The sequence below is a fragment of the Rhea pennata genome, chromosome 1, assembly GCF_028389875.1.
Source record: "Rhea pennata isolate bPtePen1 chromosome 1, bPtePen1.pri, whole genome shotgun sequence".
Taxonomy (NCBI): Eukaryota; Metazoa; Chordata; class Aves; order Rheiformes; family Rheidae; genus Rhea; species Rhea pennata.
This window is the reverse complement of record NC_084663.1, coordinates 68,971,620-68,993,772: the sequence shown is the minus strand read 5'-3', so window position 1 is coordinate 68,993,772 and position 22,153 is coordinate 68,971,620. Positions and strand designations below refer to the sequence as shown.

The following is a 22,153-nucleotide window of genomic DNA, read 5'->3' as shown; positions in this document are numbered from 1 at the left end:
TGCCTGCATCTTTTAATAATCTAACACACCCTCAACCTGCATCTTCCTAGAGGGGGACACCTTTTTATTTTGGCTATCAACAGTTAATAAAAGCTGCTGCCTCTCCTGCAAAGAACTACTTCAGTGACCTTGCTTGACTTCAAAGGCAGAAATACCCATTGACTGAAGCGCTTACTGTCATTTGGTATTTGAGTGTGTATGAATATATATACGTGTATTTGCTCAGGTGAGGACAGACACTTGTCAGATTTTTCAACACATAAGCTGAATCAAGAGGTTGTGGCTCTCAAGTGATTGCAACCAGTCGAATTTCTATGCTCATGAAAACTCCATCAGTAAATAGGATGGGTTGAGCCAAGTTTAGATCAGCTAAAGACTTTCCTGCATCTGTTGTCAGACAGAGATATAGATAGTGATTGGGGAATTTTGCACTTATGCCTGATATTTGTCATACTCCAGTAACAATTTCCTCAGCTATGCTGTGAGCTTATTTAGGGTATCACTTACAAACAGTACCTGTTTTGGTTTTGTATCATGTATGTTACTCAATACCTGGCTGCCTTTCATACCAAACTCAAAATCTAATAATTTTCTCTAATAATTTTCAACCCTTAGACTAGGGTTGGAAAACTGAGTTTTTGGTAGACATCAGAACTATGGGTCTGGATATAAAAGATGTTTGAATTGTTATCTTTGCTGGAAAGGCCTATTTAAAAGAACACTGGAGAACCTTGCTATTACCATTGTTACTGTTGTATTATCATGGGTTTGTATTTGACTCCTAATTCCTGGATCATTCACAGCGCTTCTGTATTGGTTTATATTCCTGCTCTATTCAGGTGCACATCAACTGGCTCCCTTGGTTGAAGGACTTAAGGGCATACTCAGCTATGCCAAAGAGAGTGTATATGTATATATGTATTCTACATATATATACTAAGTATATAGATAGGAATGAAACATTCATATATAAGCCAAATACAGATATATGGAAATGCACATGTATGTGTGTGTGTGTAACTATGTGTTGAACTGAGTCCTTCAAATGTATTTAGCCAGTAACCAGTGGCTTCTAAGAACATTTTGAAATGTAAATGTATGGGTATTGTGTATGTGTGCATGCATATATATATATATATATACACACACACACACACACACAAACATACATATATACACTCCAACCATTTCTGTGTTCCTCTCAGTACTTTTTTGAAGAACAGGGCTTTGTCATTTCCCTGCCTATCCAGTAGCTATACTGTTACCTCAGTGTAACCTGAGCGATTAGCCAATATTTGGGTCTTCCAAGCTGATTTAATTAGCAGGAGACAATGATAACGGAGCCAGGCATGTGTCTGATGTAATTTTCCTCATTTTATAGAGCACACACGCGATGAGCTATTTTCCCAGAACACAGTAGGAACCAAATGGGAGGAGCTGCTATGATGACACCTCCAAGCTACTCCTCAGCCAACCCTGAACCAAAAATTTATAAAGCTTTCCCTCATGGTGATTTTGTGTTTCTCCAGACATTTTAAGCCTATTTTGCCACCTTTCTGTTGTCAGTTTTTATGGTTCCTCTTCTGTTTTGTGCTCAGCCTCATCAAATTATATTTACATTCAAAACATAAATGGAAAATTTCCAGAGTCGGGCACAAGCCTAGCTGTGCTCTGCGTAGTGGCACGTATCGTTTCAGCTGTCCAGCCTGCATTTTTTGAAGGGCCGTCATCGCCCTTATCTGGAAGGGCTGCGGCTCCACGCAGGCCTTCCTGCAGGTTTTCACATCGGCAGCAGATTTACTTCCAGCCGGCAGTAACCGCTACTTCCTTGAGGAGGCGGTAACGGCAGGAGCTCTGCTCCTACGTGTAGGTGCGACGCGCAAGGCCAAGGGCACAGAGAAGGAGCGGGGCCGGCCGCCGCTCTCAGGCGCCCGCCCCAACGGCCCTGCGCGCGCCGCCGGCAGCTGCCTCCCTTCAGCGCGCGCGGCTCCGCAGGCGCCGCCAACGGCGCCCGGAGCGTTACAAACGGCTGGGGCTTCGCCCCGCCCCGTTTTTCATCTCCCGTCCGCCAGCGTCGTTTGGCGCGCGCTCTCGCCTCGCCCCGCCCGCCCGCCAGCGCGGCCAATCCCCGCCGCGCCTTTCGGATTCGGGCGCTGGGAGCGTACCATTCCCAGGGCGCGAAGGGAGTGAGCGGCAGCCGTAGCGACACCCCGGCTGTTACTTCGTTGCCACCCGCCGTTTTCCGCTCCTTCCCCCACCCCCCCTTGAAACGTCATGGTCCCGGCGGCCGGAGGCGCCAGTTGCCGCCTCCCGCCGGCGGTGCGTGCGCGTGTACCCCTTTAAGGGACAGAGCGGGGAGGGGGCGGCAGGTTTGCTCGCGCGCGCTCCTCCTCCTCCTCCTCTCCCCCTCCCGCCGGCCCCTCCGCGCGGGCGAGGCGAGGCGAGGGGCGGGGGAGCGCCCGCCCGCCGCCGAGGTGCGCGCGCGCCGCCGCCCCGCCCGCGCCCCCCCCCCTCCTCCCTCCCCCTGCCGCGGAGGGCAGGGTCGGGCCGCGCCGGCAGCCGGACGGGCGCAGCGCGGCTCGGGCCGCCCCCTGCCCTCGGAGCAGCATGAGGTGAGTGAGGCGGCGGCGCGCTGCCTCCCGCCGCGGAGCGGCAGGTGGGGGCGCCCCCGGAGCGGGGGGGCTGCGGCGGCGGCGGATCCGCCTGGTGCCCCGGCATCGCGCGGCGGGGCCGTCCGTGGCCGCTCCTCGACCTGACTGCGGCGCCGGGGGGAAGCGAGGTCGCCGCGTTTGCGTGGCCGAGTCGCGAAACGGGTGCTGGGGGCGAAGCGGAGGAAGGGCGAGCGGGAGGCGCCGCCGGCCCCCGGGAGCGGAGCCCGGGAGGAGCCGGCGGCGCCCGGAGGGTCGGTTCCCCGCCTGGCCGTTAGGCGCGTTGCGTTACGGCGCCAGGGAGCGGGCAGCCGTGCCTGCTTCCTAGTACCCTTCGCCCTTCCATCGTAAAGGAGTTTATGATCCTTCAGCTCCATCAGAAATCGTGTGTGCAGGTCGCCTTTCAGATAGGCTTGTGCTTGTCTTGCAGACAGAAGCCTTTAGCTTTTTTTTTTTTTTTTTTTTTTTTTTCCCTCTCTCAATCGTTGTGCTAGATATGTTCAGTACAAGCTGTATGCAGGTTTCTAATACTTGTGTCTCCATTCTGCATTCTTGTTATGATACAGATTTGGTCTTCACAGACTTTTTTATTTTCTCAGAGGGTTATTAGGCACATTGCAGTATCTCACAAAGGTAACTGCTTCTAAACATAGAATTGTTTTCATTATTATAACAAAAACCTGCTTATGCATTAGTCCCTTTTGCTGAAACAAAAACCTGTTTATGCATTCTCCCTGTAGCAGCTTTATTCCATATTCCGAAGAAGTTATCTCTTATCTCATCCTGTCATCTATTTAAGCTTAGTGCTGTGGAGCAACTGACATTAACTTTTTTTGCTAAGAGGGGTGGGATACCCTTCAGGACTTGCACTACAAAAATCGTCGCTTCCTTTTTTGATCCTATTGTACTTCTGTTAAAAGCTAACAAAATGAAATATCTCTCGGAAACCTCATTCAGTTTTAGACTTCATGCTTAAATCTGAGTTTCTTAGCTATTCTTTGAATAGAATGTGTCTGTACTGGTGCGTGGAGATCAGGAGAAGCCGAGCAACTGAACAGCCTCTTGCTAGAAACTCTAGATACACAGAAACAGACTGTTAGGCCCCATTTTATTTAGAAGCTTTTAAAGCTAGATGTTAACCAAATTAAAAAAAAATGTAAAAACATTGTCTGAAGAACACTTTTGAAACAGACTCCAAATAATTATGCTAATATCTTTTTTTCTGTATTTCTTTTGGAGAATGTGCTTATTCTGCTATTTTTCACTGTCACATTTTCAACACTTGTGTTTGAGTTGGTTGTACTGCAGGGACATGTTTGGTAAAAATAACTTACTGCCTGGGAATTAACTTCTTTAATCATGAGAATATTTCTACTGGTCTGAGGTTCTGTGAAAGCTTATCTGCAGAAAACTAAACTTAAGAGTTAGATTGAAGTTGACAGTGTCCCTTTAGACCAGCCAAGAATCCACTACACATACATCTACAGCTGAAAGTGAAAATTTCACACTCCAGTTAAAAATCAGATGTTTATTTTTACCTTTCTGCTTTCTAAAGTACTTATCTCCAAGAACACAGATAGATGTAAGTGCTTGCTTGGTTTGTATTCACAGATATCTCAAATTATATTGAAATGTGCACCTTGTAACTAATTGGTGAACTTGGAAATTCTTATTAAATTAACGGATAGGGGACCTTGTCTTGAGTGTTACAGGACAACTGTGAATATTTTCCTTCTTTTAGCATTTTTTTAAACATTTGTACAGAATTACTGTACAGAGCTAATTGTTGTATTGATTATGAATAACATGTACTTGCATACAAATTGATAATTTTGAATACAAATCCTGTTCTTAATTAGTCCTGTGCCTTAAGAAAGGATCTGTAAATAGTATGTGATTGTATATGCCTGATGTAAACCTAAACACAGCTGCTTGAGGTCAGGATGACACTATATTCTAAGCTTTCTTACCTCTCTGGTTTCAAATATCTTGCTTTTAACCTTTCTCTGTTCACATTTAAGAGCATTCTGCAAACTTACCTCGTATGAGAAATCTTAGTTATTTGCGGGTGCAGGTCTCCTTTGATAAAGGCTACTGCACTGTTACTTTTTTTTTGAGCGAGCTTGAATTATGGTTGTATGCATGGTAATGCAGAGCTGGTGCTGTCTGTTTTGCTTTTAGAGAAAGTTGAAGCAGAATTGCTGCTTAGGCGGATGCACCCCTCTGTTCTTGCAGGATTTCAGAATGATTTCTTGGTCATTTAATTAATCCTGTTGTGGATTACTTTTTTTTTTTCTTCCTTTGCAAACAGAGGCTGTCTTCTCAAGATAATCTTAGAAGTATTCAGTGTACCTCTAGTTAAAGGGAGAAGCCTTTGTGTTAGTGCTGCCTTACTTTCATACTTATAGAAAACTTTTGCTGTGCTTAGATTGTGCCACAGGCCATTGCCAGTGAGAGCAATAGCATGTCCCATGCAGGGACTTTCTCTGGTGATACAACTTTCAGTGCTATTACCATAGCTTAGGCATTTGGATCCCTGTGTCCTCCAGCTGCGCTAATGGGTTGGTCAAAACTCATTTCTACCATACAGCTTCCAGCACTCATGTTTTAGGAATCCGTTCTCTGACAGTTGATCTCAGTCTTAACAGCCTGGAGTGGAAAAATCCTTTCACTTATAGTTAAATCTTCCACGAACATAGCTGTCAGTCAGCAGCATGATCTGTGGTATTTTAATGTCCTAGCACAGGTTCAGCTATACTAGTAAAGCACATGTGTACTAGCAAGGCTTGTCTTCACTATGTGATGTGGTGTTAATAAATGGTCGTGAAGTACAGCTTTGCCAATGTAGTATACGGCTGTTCTAATACTGCTGAAATACTCTTAGTGCTGATGTAATTTGAGAGAGTTTTCCTGGGTGGGTGTTCCTACTTCAGCAGATCCTAACAATAATATTGGCTTTCGTTTAAAAATAGTAATGGGGACAGTTTCCATTGGTAAATCCAGTAAGTAACTCTTTAAATGAGCTCTATGAAGTGAGCATCACTTGCACTTCCTTAGGTTTCCCGACAGCACTAGAGACTGGAAGTGACCTTACTTAGCCTCGCTAACCAGCAAGGCGTAACTGAGATGTCAGCTACAGCAATGCTGTTCATAATTTGATAGGCAGCAATAAAGCAGTAGTGATACTGAGCTAGTGTTTATGCTACTATTTAGAAAAGCTTTGATAAGGTACAAGAAACAGGCAGTGTTTTTATACTGGGAGGGTACCCCAAAACGTTGGAGACAGAGCAAGAGGTAAAAATGAACACCAGCACATCGAATAGCTGCCCTTTCCTTCCTTTCTCTCCACCTCCTTCCCCCAGCTGAATGGCATCTTGTTCTAACTGCGTGGGGTGGAGGGAGGAAAAGTGCATTCATGAGAACCCCAAAACTTACACTCTCAAGAATGAGATCTGTTCATAGAGGGTATTTGTGAAGGACATAAGAACATTTGGATCCCAACTGTCTGTTTGGGACATTCAGTCACTGAATCATTAGTTGTCTGTTCATGCAGTCTCCTCATAATTTTGAGAGTTGGAATAGGTAGTTGATAGTGCATTTGTTAACAGAATTCAGTTCCCATGTGTAAGTGGTAAACTGACAGGATCACAGCTCTTGTTTTCTCCTGTGTATATTGTATCTTGGCTGGAAAAGGCACTGGGATGCTCTGTTATATGGTGGGAACTCGGTGCTTGAAGGAAGGGAAAATTGCTCAACTATGTGGGCAGCTGCTTCTTTGATTCTATTATTTTAAAAGCTTTTATCAAGCAGCAATGGTTTGGCTTGGTAGCAGGAGGAAACTCACTTATGTCTGTCTTTCCTGAGATGTTGGCATTTACTCTTTCAGAAGTATTCAGTGAGACTAGGAAAAGAAATGCAAGTTCTTGTTGTTCTTAGGTAGCAGTCAATTAACAATAGAATGATTTCAGTATTGAGAGAGAGGAAGATACTCAGTCGCACACTTCTTAAGAAGTCAGAACTTTTCTGCTAAAGGTATGCAGCAGCAGCATACCTCCTTGCAGAAGACAAATCAGATTGGTCCAGTAAAAATTGACTGTCCTGAAGCTGTGTCATTTTTTCACTAGGCAGCATGAGATACCAGATTGCATTTTTTTTGGAGAGAGTGGTGAAAAAAAGCTATGGAAATTGTGAGGAAAACCTTTTCACTACATTCCTTTCTCTCTCAGCCTGTCATCTCTGCCCTCTCTCCAGATCTTTATCTGGGTTGTATGTTAACCTTTTTCATTCTTTCTCCACAATCTCTTTGAGATATGATCTTTTGTGTCTAGCCACATGGTTAAAAACTAGTCTAGGCTGCCCTCTGTTCACGTCTAGATTTCTTTCTGGCACTCAACTGTTTCAAATAATGACTTTTTCAGTAAAGTGTGTGTGTGTGTGTTTTCTGTTTTCCTCCAGTCAGTTTTTTAGCAGTTCATTCCTCTGAGCCTCATATTACAACTACAGATATAAAGTAATTTTCTTCTGGGTCCATTTCTACTGGCATTTTGGGTGGCATACTATAGGGAATGTGGTATGTATGGTGCTGACTTTCAGGTGTTCACTGAAGTGTCCTTATGGTCTTTACGTTATTCATTCTGGAAGGGGAATGGGGGAATAAATGGTCTTCACCCAACATGAGAGTCCCATAAATGTATATGGAGCTACCTCATCTTCTGCCTTCAGAAGTAGAGTTCCTAGTGTGCTTCCCTGCCATGGGCTGACTGAACCAAAACTGCTGGACAGTGGTATGAGTAGGCCACTGCTTATCTTGCTGTTCATTTCTGCCTTACTGTTACACTCCTGTCTTTCTTCAAATCCACTTTTTGTGTAGCAGTCATCTGATACCTTGGATTGGAGTTTGGATTGGAGTCTGTACGAGTATTTGTCTTATGGTATTGATCTCTTGTATCTGTATCAGTATTACAGGCATACAGTTTAATTAAAATCTGGGAAATAGTCTGCTTAATTCATCAACTTCCTGTTTGACCAGCAGGAAAATTGTTCTGTGCTACTGCTTTCTGCCCTGCTGTTTGGAAATAGTTTCTCTGAATTTGCAGTGCTTTGAAATGAGACAGGGCTTACTGGGAGTTGCTCTATGGGAAGAAGGAGTGAAGAGGACACTACAGTGCATTGAGGGCTCTTAATTGAAGAAACAAAACAAAAACCTCTTCTGTGCAAATCTGTCTTCAGTTGCATCCTGTGTCGTCATGACTGCAGTATGCTTTGGAATGAACTTCAGGTGGTGTCTGAAGTCTTTGGGCGTAATCTTCTAGTCCTTTAAGTAACTTTTGAACTGAAGTAACTTAAAGGATTATGTAACTTTTATAGTGACCTTCCTTAAAATGTGGGGACCTGTACTAGCATCTCTTTACTTTGTGGGGCATCCCCCCTTCTGCGGGAAAACTTCTTCGTGGGACTCAAAGTAGTGTAGGCAGAACAGCAGCATTTTTGTGGTATCATATCTTAACTTGTTAACTCTATCATGCAAGTAAAAGAGGTCTCACATGGCCAGGAGCAGTTTAACATTTCTATCTCTTTATGGCCTTTGTGGAATTGTGTTGGCTGTAGTGGGATGGTGGGGGGAGGCCTTTCTTACCCTTCTTCTTAGTCTTTTTGAATATGCACTGTGTACTTACACATCTGTTAATGTCTCCTCTTCTTTCAGGTTGTCTGAAAAGGATATTATAAAACCTGTTCTATTTCTCTGAGATACTGCAGCTTGCAGAGATTTGCACTGCTTACACTTGCTTATGTTTTTTTCATAGTTCATTAAGTAGATGAATCTTGAGACAGCAGAAACCAAGTTTGACTCTAACCTAGTTTAAAAAAAAAAAAAAAAAAAAAAAAACCCAAAAAATAAACAGTGCAACAACAACAGAACTCCCCAGTCCATCCAGTAGTATCGATCTAAGTTTTGACTATAGACTAACTCTTGTTCTCATGTTGAACATTGGCCTCCCAACACTTGCAACCTTATGACTGGATGAAGAAAGGGCAGATGGGGGGACTTCTCACCTCCTTTGTGTGGCAATCTGCGCAGAACTGATGTACACTGAGGGATGGAGACAGGTGTTTGCCTGTGTCCAGGATTATATCTTTCATAACAACTGGGGAAGACTGTGTATGATACTTTACCCGCTTTAAATAGAGTATCTGCTGATTTTGAAAAAGAAAAGCTACCTTGGACTGTTTTGGGAAGGGTGCTAGTTTTGGGGAGCATGGGACGCTTTGGATGGTTCACTTAACTAGTGATTTAGAGTAGTTAAGTGAGTTTCCTATTCAGAATTCTGCTTTAGAGCAGTATCTCTTTTTACGTTGATTGTAAAGACTAGCTTAGAGTTTGCCTTTGAATAACTTCTTTAGGGAATCTAGGAAAGTCAGTGTCTCACACCTGCTATTTTGTGTTTCTTTCTGTCTCAGTGTCATTTGTCTTGCAGTTTATAAACAGAATCTAAATGTATTGTAGACTTTCCAGGGATAGTGGAACTGCGTGTATGGTTGTATGGTGTTAGTAATACCTGGCCTGCTTCCAGGTAAGTAATTCAGAAAAAGAGGATTTTGTCCATGTGAAGATGGAGGAGTTCACCAGAAGGTGACAACCTCATTAGCAGATCTCCACTAATAGTTCTGCACAGTGATGGTAGTTTGTGCTCCTCAGAGGGAAAAGACAATGACATCTGATCATTGTGCTTTACACTTTCCATGTTACTTTTGCATTACATAGAGGCCCTTTTGCATCACACTAATGCCTGGAGACCTACCCAGGACTTTGACGTGCCAAATACAGTATTAAAACATAATAAAATCGTCCCTGGTCTGAAGATTGTACAGCTTAAAGAAGATAAGGGTGGAAGAAAGCAGAAGCTTTTCCTGTTTGTGTTCAGGTGCTATATTGGAAACAGGGAAGCAGGGTGAATGCTGGGAAGTTTTGAATTCAGCATATTGAAGAGAATATTTCGTGACAGGGGAGTTATTTCAGGAGGTGAACTAATCTTCAAATCATTCTGTGGAGCATTTTGAAAGCTGCAATAGGAGAAGCAAATATAAACTGTGGACGTGTGGGGAGGTGTATTAGTCTGGGAGAGATCTGGGAACCTTTGTCTTGGAATAACTAGTTTGCAGCCAGGGCAAATGTTCCTAGCACATTCTCTCTCTCTCTCTGTCTCTCTCTCTCTCTTTTTTTTTTTTTTTAATCTCTCTCTTCCCTGCAACTTGATCAGGCTTCATGACGTGATGTGGACTTGCTTTCAAGCTGTTCCTCAGACAGCTCTTTGCACTGATACCATACTTGCTCTGTTTTGTTGATCCTGTGTTCTGTACAGACAGTAAGTGGTAGGACCTCTTAACATCAGTGGAGTGTGATGTATTCCAGAAGGCCAACTTGTATGCTGAGCCAATACCACAGTCTGCTGATATTATAGTAACTTGGAAAATCCTTCTTGCAGTTGTGGTCACGAGTGTAGTCACAATGCCGTTCATGAGGGGCAGAACAATCTCCTATCTATGTTCCCCCAGGATAGGAGAGGGATCTTGATTGATCTATACATCGAATATGCAACCTGTAGCCTCTCTCTCGCTCTTTCAGATCTGCTTATTTGGGCTCTGGCTTTACTTTGCACTCTCATCTCTTTCTATACATTCCCTTACTAAGGCTTCCCCAAGATGCAAAACTGCCTTCTGGCTGTGGTTGGGTTAAACACACATAGCACTGGGAGGAGAAGTCTAGCAGCATCCCAGCAACTATGGGGTCCATTTTTGGTGTCTTATCATTTCATCTCAGAGCATGTTGCTACTGGAAAACTGGCTTCTTGGGTGCTGGTTCTTGCTTTCCTTTCTAGTTTTATCCTGCGTGTTTTCCTTTCTTTAACCTCCTGGTCCTTGTGCTCTCTTCTTTCTGTTTATTGCTTTCCGCAGACTTACTTTCTGTGTTCTTTACCTCTCCTTTTTGGTGTGCATGGGGGAGAAATTACTGAATTCTGTAAGCAATAGCCATAAGCCTGTTCTAACAGAGGGGAGCTGACACAAACATAGAAGGCTTCCAGGGTGTATTTCATGGAATTGACTAGCAGAGCAAGTTGCTGTATTATTTTCTTGGAGGGGAATCAGTTAAGGTTCATGTAGAAACTATATAGTCACATCGGTGATCTAAAACAGCTAATTTGCTTGAAGAGTGTCACTTGATGTTTACTTCCTCTGTCGGATAATTCTTCTGCTAATGTGCCCTTTTGTGGGTGATTGTCTAGATTTCTTATCAGTTTGAAGAGACTTGTTTTAGTGCTGTCTGCTCTCTGGAGAGTTTATTTTTGATAGTTACTGAAGCAACAGTCTTTTACAACGCTGCAGTGTTAGGATAGAAAGAATTAAATGTTCAGTAATCCTCTAAAAGGCCAGATTGGAAAAATCTGCTTGTCTCTTCTATTCTCTAAGTCTAGTTGAAAATATTGTTGAAATATGGTTCTAATAGAAAACTTCTTTACCACTTTCTTTCCTCAAAAACCTTCTACTCTAGTTTAAAAGATAGACATTCCCAAACTGAAATACTGTCCAAATCAAATGTTTTCTGTCAAACTGCTGTGCGTCATCCTTCATTCTCTGGTATAAAAAGGTGGATTTTTTTCCTCCTGCAGTGCATTCTGCCCTCCAAAGATGGGCTGCATCTTGAGACAGTCACCTCAGAACTGCAGCTCCCCTGAAACACTAAGGTATTTCACAAGCCAAAGCATTTTACTTTACCCAGGAGAAGCATTTTGTGGATTTTTCTTTCTTGGCCAAGCCAAGTCTATTACTGTTCTCTTGCCCTCCTCCAGAAAATTTTGAAGAAAACCTTTTTCAAAGAAGTCAGGTCTCCTCCTCCACTTCTGCAGCATTGTAGGGTTTCTGCTTTATATCATTTTTTTATCAAAAGTCTTTAGCTCAAGTGTATCAGGATAACAATTAAAGTTATTATGCATACTGATGAACTGAATGTGGCAAAATGGCACCTCCAAATACAAGGGCCTGTCTTCTTCCCAAATCTTCATTCGTTTTCTGCTTCATTCTCATACTCTTCAGCTATAACAAAAGGCTTTTTGTTGTTTTTTTAGCTGTTAGACTGATCTATCGTATGCTTCATCAAACTCTTGATGATCTCTTGGTTTGTACTATCAAAAACCTGTATCTCCAGGAATGAGAGAACCTGACAGGTCTCATAAAACTGTAGGAGACAAGTGGCGTACAGGAAAGCATTACAAGCAGCCAAGGTTTTTTGATGGTACAGGGCAATGGTGGTGAATTCTTTATTACGCATTCGTGCAAACCTTGGCTATAACATTTAGGCATGTGATGCTTTTTCACAGTCCGTGCCTGCTACTGAATTCACCTGTCAGGTGTAGTACTTTGGTTTCAGACTTTTAAGAGAGCAAGGAATTTAAGAAACATGAAGTACAAGAATGAATGATGAAAGATGAGTACGTTCAAGATACATAGGTTAGACTTAGCTTGCAGTGCCTGCTGCACACCTGGCTGGTCTTGGTTGTCCCTATTCCTATTGGTGTTGTAACAGAAACAGTTCTTGAGAGGAAAACTTTGAACTAGACAGGAGCTAAGGGGCTGTCAGCTGAACACAGTAAACCAAGATGAGTGTTAATTTCTGTTAGAAAGGGTGGGAAGCTGAGTGTGGTCTCTCTAACAGCTGTCTTAGCCTAAGCTAGTTTGACTTATTTACTAGACTCATATTTCACTCACTACAATGGCAATTGCAAGATCTCAGTTTTAATTTTTGTGACTTAATTGAATGGGTCCTTTGACACCTGACAAAAGAATGGGAACAGCCTTCAGCCTGCCTACAAAGTCAGGCATTCAATTTGGCTCATATTTAGAAAAGTTTCTTTGCAGTGTGTGAGCTAGAAGGTTTTTGTTTTGTGCTGTGAATTCAGTACTAGGCTGCATAACAAAATCATGATAAGTTTAGCATGAATAATTATTTTATAGTGGCTTCTTGCTTTCTTAACCATCTAGGCTCTCATACGGAGGCAGTACCCTCAATATGTATTGGGGAACCTGAGAACAAATAGTCTATGATCTTATTCTCAAATACAGTAATGATTTCAATGTGTTTTTATTTCAGTTATTTCCTATCTCAATTCCCGTTACTCTAAATAAAATGCAAAAGATTAGTGTTAGCATTTGAAGTAATGCTTTAGAGTGCTCCTACTATGCAAAATACAAGTTGCTGTGACATGCTGTGGTTTAATCCGCAGCTACTCATAGCAAACATATGCAGTTTCTCTGGAGTTTCAGTTAAGGCACCAAAATCTTTAGGCAACAAGAACAAGGTCATGGCTGTGAGATTAACTTGTATACAGCAGTCCTTGGAAAGTCCACGGAAAGAAGTGTTTGGCAGACATTAACTTATTGTAAGCTGATAATATTCAAGTACTGCAGAAAGCTTCTCATTTCAGGGAAAATCTTAAAAATGGTGGAGGAATGAGTCCTACCCACCCCTTTCAACTTTCATTTCAAAAAGCCTTTTCTTCAGGGGTGGAGGAAAAGAACTATGATGGCAAACCAGGCTTTTGGGAAGCATGTGCTGATTTGAGACATTCACTAGAGCACTGCAAGTGAACAGCACTCTGCTGCTGGAGCGTGTTCTTCACCTGCAGGATCTAGCTGTTGCAGCTCGCTTAGAAAGGTGACTGGGGGGAAATGAGCTGTGACCTTAGTACTCCCCCAAGCAAAGGACCTTAGTACTCTCTCAAGCAAAGCCCTGACCATAAGGAGTTAAGGCTTGGAGAGGAATGAACTGAGGTCAGCAGCACAAATAATCTGTTCAGTAAATAATTTTCTTTGTATACTGATTCCATTCTTTCACTCGTTATTTGCTCCATTTATTCTTTTCCCTTCCTACACACACACAAGGGCTCTCTGGCCCCCTCAGCTGACTTTTCTGGCTTTATTCTCTCTTGCCCTAGTTACGACCTTCCAATGGCCACTTGTCACTGTGACCCTCCCTCTGGTCAAGGAGCAATAGATGATAGGTATACTGTGAAAGAACCACCCTCAGTCTGGGATGGACATCTATGTTCAGCTTAGGAGATGCAAAGCTCTGTTTTCCAGTTGCTTTTGCAAGTCTGCTTGCTCTGAGCACTGCAGTGATTATACAGAATACAGCGCATTAGAGGGAAAATACTGTCCAGCCAAACACAGAGGAATTAGGAGCTGTTGCCCACCTTTTTTCCCTCCTTAGTGGCAGACTATGAGCTCCTGGGTGAGTGAACATCTGATGCGTGGCGTGTGTGTTTCTGAGATTGGAGGGGAAATCCATTAAATAGTGTGCTTTTACTGAGAATTTGAGTGTTTGTGGGATGGAGCATTGGTTGAGTCCACCTAACAAAGTGGGCTTTGGTGCTAGTGCCTGGACACGATGCTATGCAAAGGGAGAAAGCATTAAGGATCTTGTTTTTAAGATCCGCAAAAACTAGTTAGAAGAAAAAGCAGAATTTGGGGAAAGCTGAGTGACCTTGACTACCCACTCCAGTGAAACAATCCAAATAGACTGGTATTTAGGAAAATAGTTCTCTGAGACACCTTTAAAGTGGCTGGCCAGCCCCCACCCAAGTGTTCTGTGTCTGTCTAGAGATAGGTTTTTCTCTTTTCAATGATAAGTATAATAGCTGCTTCTTGTCGCCTTTGTGTGTGCTCTTGTAAATGTTTCTGTTCTCAGGCTTCTGAAAGATGTGCCAGTTTTTTTCCAGACTATTAAATTGACTTAACCCCTCCGCCTCCCCCCAAAAAACACAGGATGAAATAGATATTTAGCAGAGATGCTGTAACAATTGCATGACAGCGATTAAAAAGCCAGTTTGTGTATAATTATATATATAGAGAAGGGGGGCTTTGTATCTGCACTGCTGAGCAATCTACAGTCTAATAATTCTTGCCTGCTGTTGGAACACAGCCCCTGTGTTCTTTCCCTTTAGGGCACTGTTGTCCGCTTCATTCTTCTTTTGAGATTTTTGTACTTTCCATTGTGTTTTCTTAAATAAAAAGGCAACCCTAGAAGCAAACAAACAAAATTCCTTTCTTGCTTGACTTGCGCTTTTTGGTTATAAAATGATCTTTTTTGGCTGGTATGGCAGCATTATTAAAACCAGGACATTTCTCAGCATAGGAATAAATTTTGTTACTGCAGAGATAGTGTGTGTGTGTGTGTGTGGGAAAACCGAATAGCTTGCTTATACGAGTTCTCCCCCCTGCCCTTGGTTTAAATATTGATAGTAGTGAAGTTGCAGATCTGAATTGGGACAGCTGCTCATTGTTCTCTATGTAGACTTTAGATAGTGTTCCTATAGCTAGTTGTTCAGTAAAGTGCATTACTTTTCAGTAAATAGACAAGCTTTAAGGCCATCAGGTTTTTCAGATCTGAAACAATAGAAGCAATCATCAAAGCTAAATACAAAAGGAAGACAATTAGGAATGGCTTTTTTTTAAGGAGCGTCTTGGACCAGCAACTTGTTTTCTGTCCTGAGATGCTATGTCCTCTTCTCTTCCTCCTGTGGTGCCAGCACAGCTGTCTGGGGATGCATGAAGAATCTGATCAGAAAACTGATCTAGTTTAAAGATAGCCTACTGGAGGGGAAAAAAAGAAAATAGTGAACTTGGTCAGGTTTACCATGCAGTTCCATAACTGTTCTGCTGGCCTCACTAGTTGGATGCAGACAGTTTGTTGGTAGAGTGAGGATGGCAGAGTTTCTATCTGTCCTACTTGGCTGAGGATGGGCATAACAGAAAAGTTGAAATTGCTGCTTGATGGTTTGATTGTATTTGAGAGGACATACTTGATAGAGAGAAGGGAAGACCCTATTCAAGAGGAGTGTTAGAAGTTGTAGCCTCTATGAAAGGAGGAGTAAAAAGTGAAAGTAATAGAGGAGAGAAATTGCAGTTAGCAGGTTTTTGTGCATCTCATCTAACCGCTGTTTTTGTTGTATCGCTGTTCTTATTTCTCTGATGTAGAGTTATAGTTTCAGCACTTGTGTTCCAATAATGTCCTGTCTGTTCAGGATTCAGAGTGAGAGGTCAGACTGAGCAGTATTTTTGAGAGAACACAGTTCTGCTCTTAGCTAGTGGTTATTTTTCCTTTTTGCACAGTGGACTTATTCAGACTAGAAGACAAGTTTGTGCATCTGCAAACTTGTTAATTTCTTCCACTTGTATCAGTTGGTTTTATAAAGAAAAACTACCCTGTATGTGACCTCATAACAATGTAAGTACATTTGTACTAGCAAAATGAACCATACTTGCTCAGTCTTAATTATTGCTGGGTATCTGAAAAGCTTGAGGCTTCTAAAAGCTGAAGAAGTACTTGTATTTTCCTAAAAGCTGAAGAAGTACTTACATTTTCCTTTTAGCTGGTAATTAGGAGCAGCTTGGTAAAACATTTGGAGTACTTGAACTCTGAGCTTTTGTTGAAAAGCTAGGTACTCTGAATATCAATCTAAAAATCTATCTGGATTACATTGAGGTATTGTTAGCCAAGTTAACTCGTCTGTGTGATTCTTTCGCAGGGCTTTGTGCTGATCCAGAAGGACACCATTCACTGTAGTGTGGCCCAGAATGTGCTTTCAGGTAAAATTGGGTAGGAGCACTGTGCTTCAAAGAATTTGTTTATGAAGTGGTTTGTTGGAGTTAAATTCTCACTGTACTCTGAAAGAATTAAATGAGGTTTTTCTGTCTTTGCTAAAGATGAGCAGCTGCTTTCAGGGATGGAGTTTCTTACCTATCTCTACAGAGAAACTCAAAATAAGATACCTCGCTGTTTTGTAAAGGAAGAGGGTGAGCCAGACATAGTAAGGGTAGTCTTAAAATAAACAAGTGCTAATGAAAAATTGGAAGTCCTAACCTTGACTGCTCTGAATGTTACTCAGATGCACAAAACCTAAAAGAGAAATTGAGAGGAAGTAAAATGGGAAAGACCTTGCTGTCTGTCCTGTTTCATGGAACTCGTGTCCAAAGTAGAGTGGAGTGGGCAGGAGAATAATATTGGTAGTTGCTTTTCTGTCGTTCTCTTGTAGCTTGCTCTCTAGTTTACATATGCATTTGCAGCATTGCAGGATTTCTGTCTGTAGCCTTTTCTCATTGAGGAAAACGGCAAAAATATTATTTTAATATTAATTTTATTATTACGTTACTCTTAAACGGCAAAAATATTATTGATCGCAATGCACTGAACTTTCTTCATCTCTATTCCAGTCCTTTTACAAAAAGGATAAAATTCTGTGTCTCTGTGATTTTGCAGAGAGATAAATGAAACACATAGAGTTACCGCACTGTAGCTGACCTCCATAAGCGTAGACACAGCTGGGATAAGAATCTAGGTCTCTTCCTCTTCCTGGGACCAGTACACTAAGAGGGAACTTCTCTCTGTATTGCAGATGTGATATGTGTTTGTGGGCATGAAATAGCAACTAATGAATATTTATACTATTGAAAACTCTATATCTGTTTTTACATATGCATATGGACATGAATTTGCAAGGTATCAGTGGGTGTGAATAGATGAAGGCCTGGGAAAATTATGATAGCTTGTAACTGTACCACTTGGCACATGTAATGTGTACAAACTCATACTTACCGAATAGTGTTAAAGAGAAAAGATTTCTCCCTTTCCTTACCGAGAGTCATGAACCCTAGATGGTTTCTTAATCATAATTATCACTTGCTAAAGAACTTTTCTTTCTTTTTTTTTAAAGGCTTCCTTTCTGATTTTGGTAACTTTCTGAATGTCAACCAATGCTGTGGGACACTGTTCGCATCCACAGGTAGGCAAATATAATAATGGTACTGTTGGGGAAACTACATGGTATTTGAATGAACCTAACAACACTTTTTAATATACTTTTCAGTTTAGAATTTGAGTGACTGGTATTGAATTCGGCAATTTCATTGGACTGCATCTTTGAAAAGCTATTTCTAGGGATGTATGCATTAAGCCTATTCTGTGGCAAAAATGACGCACCAAATCTCAAATTGTTTTTTTTTTTTTTTGAGGGTGGTGATTCATAGTTACGTTACGATACCTGATCTGTCAGAAGTTGGGATTTAGTTCAGAAATTAACAGCATGTTTTATTTGCTGCCTACAGTGTTATTGAAGTCCCTCTTTGATGTCTGCGGTGTTTCTGGAATTTCTATCGTGTCTGATGTGCTCATGAACCACTTCTATGCATTTAATAATTAAATGTTAGTCTGTTGGTGCACATATCATTCTGTTTTAAAATTTGGAAGACTAATGTTTTATGGAAGGGAACACAGATTCAGAACATCCGTTCAGTTAGTTAAATTCTGTGGTGGATGACAAGTTGACTTTGAGCCAGCAATGTGCCCTTGTGGCCAAGAAGGCCAATGGTATCCTGGGGTGCATTAGGAAGAGTGTTGCCAGCAGGTTGAGGGAGGTGATCCTGCCCCTCTACTCAGCCCTGGCGAGGCCTCATCTCGAGTACTGTGTCCAGTTCTGGGCTCCCTGGTACAAGAGAGACATGGAGCTACTGGAGAGAGTCCAGCGTAGGGCTACGAAGATGATGAGAGGGCTGGAGCATCTGCCCTATGAGGAACGGCTGCGAGAGCTGGGCCTCTTCAGCCTGGGGAAGAGAAGACTGAGGGGGGATCTTATCATTGTGTACAAGTACCTGAAGGGAGGGTGTCAAGGGGACGGGGACGAACTCTTTTCAGTTGTCCCATGTGACAGGACAAGAGGCAATGGGCAGAAATTGAAGCACAGGAAGTTCCGCCTGAAAGTGAGGGGGAGTTTCTTCACCGCGAGTGACGGAGCACTGGACCAGGCTGCCCAGAGAGGTTGTGGAGTCTCCTTCTCTGGGGATCTTCAAGGCCCACCTGGATGCAACCCTGTCTACCATGCTCTAGGTGACCCTGCTTGAGCAGGGAGGTTGGACTAGATGATCTCCAGAGGTCCCTTCCAACCTTACTAATTCTATGGTTACTTTGGAAATAAGAAGTGTTCCATTCTCGTATCTCTTTCTTGTAGTCTTGTTTCTAAAAGGTGTTTGGCCTTTTCTGAGGAGTGACCTAATGGAGACGTACTGTGAATGTAAAGATCAAAACAGGCTTGCTCTCTCTCTTCTTTTTTTTAAACTGTTGATTCAGTGTCTGTTTTGTTTTATTTTTGTGTGAAAGTTTCTATTGTTTATGCAGTCTGCAAATTCTACCTCTGAAGTCTTTCAGTCAGCCCCAAGTTATTAATTAGCTAGGCATCTACTGTAATATTGTATCAATAAGTGCTGCTTTTTTTCCCTTCGAAAAACCAACAAAGAAACATTCCTGTTTTTAGTGATTCTGTTCAGTAGCTTTGTCAGTGTAATATATGCAACTCTTGAGTGCCAAGTGTGGGTGAAATTGGTGTTCTTCCTTCTGGCCTCCTATCTCTCCAAACCTTGCAGCTAATGTCTTTTTAAAAAGACATTAACCACAGGTGTATTCAGTCCCCGAATTCCATATGAATTTGCCTGTCTCCTCAGGTAAAACTGGGAACTGTACTGAAATCTGCAGTGTAGCAGTCTTCAGTACAACTGGTAATCCTGGCAGCAGTCAGACCTGCTGTTTTTTTTAGGGTGTCTATTACAGTAGACAAGAAGAAAATGGAGGCAAGGAAGATCAGGGCATGAACTATTTCAGACCTTTTAAAATAGTGAGTTAATAGGCAGTCAAACAACACATTTTAGTCATGAACTGAATTGGAGCTGATGTTTGAGGGTCAACATCTAGATAATTACCTCTTGCAAGGTACTTTATAGTGCAATATATAGTATTCCGTTTACAGTGTAAGTCAGTATGTGCTACATCTAGTTAGCTGTGGTGTTTCCCAGTAAGTGAATTTCCTTTCTTGAAATCACTATGCCTTGGAGTATTTTTAATACTACCCAGCTTAACTTCAGATGCTGCTTTTCCTGTCTGTTTCTGTGTTCTTTTTTTTTTCTGATCACATTGAGGTATTTGTTTTCAAATTAATTTGTGGAACTGAGTTCCACAATTTGTTAGGTAGAGTCTCAGACCTTTTTTGCATGCTTCAAGTTAACCACTGGCCAAAAGGGAGCTCAGTTTGTCAGGGCTAACATCAGGAAAAATAACAAAACTCTTGCTGCTCCTGTGTGGCATGTTAATAGGAATGAAATGTTAAGAGCAGCAGTAATAGTAGCAAGGAAAAAAGAAATTGGTACTAATTTCAGAAAGGGAAGTAGGCGGAACTTTCATGACTTCTATATTCCAATGCCAGCTTGTTCTTTTTAATAAACCTGACTTGTCTCACATTTTTAATGTACTTTGAAAGAATCTAGATTTTTGCATCTTTTTAACGCTGATTGAGAAAGGGAGATGCTTCTCTCTAAGAAGCATGCGCTTCTGGATTTGTAGAAAGATAACTAGCAAACCCTTCTTAGACCAGTATTGACATTGGTGGTGAAGCATAAAGAAATCAAAACAACCCCCAGACTGATTACTGTGTTTTCTTATTTCCCTTAGGAGCATAAGGGACAAATATGAAAATGTGCAGCTTGCCAGCTGGAAGAAGTGTGCACCGTGTTTTGTTTTTTGTCTCTGGCTCAGTTCTGATTTTTTTTGGAACCACTTTTAAGCGAACAGATTAATTGCTCCTTTCTGTTGTCCAGCTAGTTCTTTAGCAGTGTGATCTGAAATGCATTTCACAGTTCCTGAGCTGGATTTTTCAACTGTTGACTTCCTAGATGTGAAGGCACAGCTTGGAGTGCTTTGTTGATGAACAGCAATATAAAAAAAATTGTGTGTCCTGGCTGTTATAAAACGTGTTGCTGTAAATTAGCCCCGAAGATAAAAATTCCCTCCTCCTTCAGTAGTAAGAAGGGAGGCCACAAATCTAAACTGGAACTAGGTGTCCTTTGACAGCAGGCCTAGGAGGTATTTGTTTTGGGCTTGAGCAATGTCTTCCGTTTCCAAGTGCCTGCCAGATTTCTGGTTAAGGAGAAGTGGAAGGCACCCTTCCCTGTTCTCTCTTGCTCCAACACAGCAGTAGCAAGAATCTGTTGTCTCTTTGTTTGATGGGGTCTTGTTCCTTTGCTGTCATTGTCCTTAGGCTTTTCTGACATGGAAATATTATACTAGGAGAATGGGAGGAAAAAGCCACACTAACCATCCTTTAAGTGCTACACCTTTTCCTTTCAGAGGAAAAAGATTTTTTTTGTAAATGCCAGTTCTGTGATGTGAGGAAAGCAGAGTTGCAGCATTGGGCCCTGGGCATTGAGAGGAGAAGGCTGCACAGAGCTTGTGGCATCTCAGGCCAAAATTTGTTTCACTTTGTGATGTTTCCTAAGGCTTCACAATCTCATGATAATAGGAACTTTTTCAGATGTAGCCTCTCCAATTCTCTCTTCTGTAATACATTTGGAACAAAGAGTGAATTCATATATGGGCTGTCTTTGTTCTGTTTTTTAATAGAATCAAATGTTACATTTGGTTAGTGCTTAGTGAAACAGTTTTGCCATAGGAGGTTATGTCACATAGAGTGATATAGAGTGCAAGTTTGATCTGCCTTTCTGTGAAAAAGAGATGACTTGCAAGATGTTTAGCCAGTTGCATGTGTGCATGATACCTGTGTTTTGATTGTGGAAAACACAAGATGCTTCCATTTCTTCCTATTCCTGCACAGAGTCTAGAGCAGCACTGTCTAGCACTTGCAGCTTGTATTAGTAAGATTCCTGAATTGTTTGGGTTTTGTGTATTTGCAAGCATAGTAGCTGCTGCAGTTTGAACTTGCATGGTTTTACTCTTTTCCAGGCTTACTGCGTCTACCACTTGTGTTATGGTTGAGCAGTGGGAATTGGTTTTGGCACAATGACACTGAAGAAATGCGCTTATCTTGTATCTTGTCTCCTTAAAAATGCTCTGCTTCTTAGATTTCAAGTGTATGCTATGTTAATGGACCTTGTGACATTTTTCAGTCTTATTTTTGTCAGCTTGACAGTGCTTCAAGCTCAGTCTTACTTTGCTCTTGTTGCAAAAAATTAATTTTTCTGTAGTTGGTTTTCTTCTGTGCTGAAAAGACATTTATAAACATTACTAGAACAAGAGAAGAAAACCGCATTGAATTTGGAAAAATTTAATAGATGTGAGGGCATGTATACCACTTATGAGAGCTTTTGTGAAGCTGCTTTTTGTATATCTTTGCAGTCTGTTCTTTTGCAGAGAAGTGTTCTCTTCTGCTCATGAAATTCAGCTTTAACTGTTAGGGAGAGCTCTTCATACTCCAAACCTGCAGTTACCGCAGTGCTGTTTGGTTCGCGTTCTATGAAACAGAAGCGGATGCAATGGATAGTTAGTTACATTTGACTTGGGAAGGCTGTGCCCTTTGACTAAGGATGGATCTGTTGACATTAGCCCAGTTCTTAGTGCATACTGGACATAGATGCCCTATTCTAATGCTTTTTCCTTTTCTAAAACTTATTTTAAG

General features: G+C 41.9%; 1 protein-coding gene across 15 annotated transcripts in view; it reads left to right on the top strand.

Moving 5' to 3' along the window:
• The window catches only part of MICAL3 (microtubule associated monooxygenase, calponin and LIM domain containing 3), a 180,202-nt gene that overhangs the window by 20,675 nt on the left and 137,374 nt on the right, over positions 1 to 22,153 (top strand). For 13 of the 15 annotated variants that reach the window (XM_062590774.1, XM_062590858.1, XM_062590830.1 and 10 more), the window contains exons 1-3: positions 2,531 to 2,612; positions 16,229 to 16,289; positions 17,414 to 17,482. The gene's annotated coding sequence lies outside the window, so the exon portion shown is untranslated. Of the gene's footprint in view, positions 1 to 2,530; positions 2,613 to 16,228; positions 16,290 to 17,413; positions 17,483 to 22,153 lie in introns of those variants that run through there. The other 2 variants (XM_062590756.1, XM_062590765.1) reach the window with 1 other exon arrangement.